Source organism: Calidris pugnax, unplaced genomic scaffold, assembly GCF_001431845.1.
Source record: "Calidris pugnax isolate Ruff unplaced genomic scaffold, ASM143184v1 scaffold47, whole genome shotgun sequence".
Lineage (NCBI taxonomy): Eukaryota > Metazoa > Chordata > Aves > Charadriiformes > Scolopacidae > Calidris > Calidris pugnax.
The window spans coordinates 420,140-422,472 of NW_015090809.1; the positions used below are offsets into that span (position 1 = coordinate 420,140).

The 2,333-nt window shown below is 49.8% G+C and overlaps 1 protein-coding gene across 1 annotated transcript in view; it reads left to right on the top strand.

Annotated features, from left to right (window-relative positions):
- Positions 1-2,333, top strand: part of WNT7B (wingless-type MMTV integration site family member 7B) — a 115,442-nt gene that overhangs the window by 3,135 nt on the left and 109,974 nt on the right. The gene's annotated exons all lie outside the window — the stretch shown is intronic.

Genomic DNA, 2,333 nt, shown 5'->3' on the forward strand with positions numbered 1-2,333 from the left:
TCCGTTGTGCCTCCGCCGCCCCTCGCCCTCCCCGTCGAGCAGGCACCCGCTTATTTTAAGCGACTCATTTTTTGCTTCCCCCCCCGCCTTCTTTCCCCTGGCACTGAGCTACAAAAAAATGCTCATTTCCCACCAGAAGGGACCCCGGTGTGTCGTCTCTTACCGGCTTCCGACGTGCCCTTTTACCGGACAGCCCCCCGAGGTTGGGGGCAGAAAAGAATGGGGCTGGACAGATCAAAGGGAAAAACGAGAAAGGAAACCCTTTATTCGTGCCTGCTCTGCTGCATCTCCCCGACTATGGGGTCGGCAACCATTTCAGGGCCGTTCTGCCCCTATTTTGGCCAAAATGCACGTGGTTGTGGAAGAAGCAACGCCAGATGCTGAAATGCCCATCTTAGGTGTTACCGCCAATACCCCCTCCTCCAGTGCCACACCAGTTTCTTGAAGGGAATATACTGGGCTTCAACCAACAAAACAAGTGCACTTCTCGCTGCCCCCGGCTGACGTACGTCCAGAAACCATTTGGATGCAATTTAGCAGTTTATTCTTATCATCATCGTCATCATCATCATTAATTTTCCGACGTAACAACCCGGCCCGCGCTTTCAGAATAAAATTGAACTTCCCGAAAAGGAACGGCACGCTTTGGTTTCTTTTCGACGAGTTTCTTCCTCCTGCACGGCTAAAGCTGGGGATAAAACCAGCTTCGGTTGGAAAATCGTGGAAATTGGTAAACCCTCTTAATTTCACATGAACTGGCTCAAACTCTGTCAGCATCGAAGTTTTCCAGCGCCAGCGTTTACTTTTCATTTTTACAATTAACTTCTTTTTTTTTTTTTTTTTTTTTTCCCTCCCTCAGGCACATTTTTTTTAAAAAGCAGATGCACATTTAAAAATATATCCGAAGCCGTACAAATGCTAGAAATAAGACATGAAAAACCTCTCCCCGTCCCCCTGGTTCCTGTTCAGCGCAGCTGCCCCAGCCGCATGTCAGAGAGAGGGAGATACACATCCATCTGTCTGTGTCTATACACACGCACCCCCACACTTACACAAGTATAAATACGACCATTTTAGAAGCTTAAAGAATTATTAATAAGACGGTGCTGGGCTGTAAATAGTCGTTGAAAGGCTTAAGCTTTTGTCTCTTGTTAATCGCGATTAGTGTTTCTCGAAAGGACCTTGACCGTCCCAGCGTCTGGACTGAACTCGTGGCTCCAAGTGGTTGAATTAAACCAAATCCCGAGAAGATTTTTATCACATATTGGGTGGCAGACAACGTTTTTGACACGGATTCTGCAATTCCCGTTCCGTCTGAAGGAATATTTCGTTGTGTCACGGAGATGGAGCTGCGCCCGGGACTGGTTAACTGGAGGAGGTGTTCCCAGCGTGTTGGGAAGAGCTCTTGGCCAAGGCAACTCCTTCACTCATCAGGCAATTAACCTGAGACCGACATTTCCAAACCCGACGGACCCGGGAGGCTCCGGACTCCGGCTCTCGCTCATTTCGGCTGCGTTTTTCCTAAATTCTCTGCCGTGCACGTTTCTCTTTCGGGCTTCGTTTTCAAACCCTGACCCCGGCATCCACAGAGCGCGGTCTTTCCACCAGATGGAAATCCATCAGAGATGGTCTTTCCACCAGAGATGGTCTTTCCACCATCTCTCCCACCCCTAAAAATTCTATTTATTTTTTTTTTCCCTTTTTTTCTTTTCGACAAAAAAAAAAAAAAAAAAAAAAAAAAAAGAAAAAAAAAAGAAAAAAAAAAAGAAGACAAGGAAAGAAGCGACAGAAAGGACAAACGCCCAAGGAGGCAAGGAAGAAAAGCGAGTGTCTGGAGCAGGGTTGGGGTTACACGGGACGAAGGGCTCCCACCCGCCGGAGCGGGGAAGGGTCGAGCATCCCTTCGCCCCGCGATGCCGGGGGAGGGGGGGCGGGAAGGAGCCGCCCGCTTGGGGGGAAAGACAAGGAAAGAAGCGACTAACCTGCCGGGAAAGCTGCCTTCGGACGGGCATCTTCTCAGGAAGGAGAGAGGGAGAAGGAAAAGAGCGAGCGAGAGGTTGCGGGGAGCCGGGAGCCGCTGCCGCCCCCCCCCCGCTCGCCCCCCTGCCCTGGCTCTGTCACACCGGTCCTCTCCCTCCCCTTCTCTCCTGCCAAATCCAATATCTCGCCAGGAAGCTACGAGTCTGCACGTCTTTATTTCTCACTCTAGACGAGCTACGACAACACAGACGCCTTTTTGGATTTTGGTTAGTTTTTTCTTTTTTCTATTTTTTTTTTTTTTAAGATCCCCTGAAACTGGAGTTTAATTTTCAACACGGCGGGGGGGGGGGGGG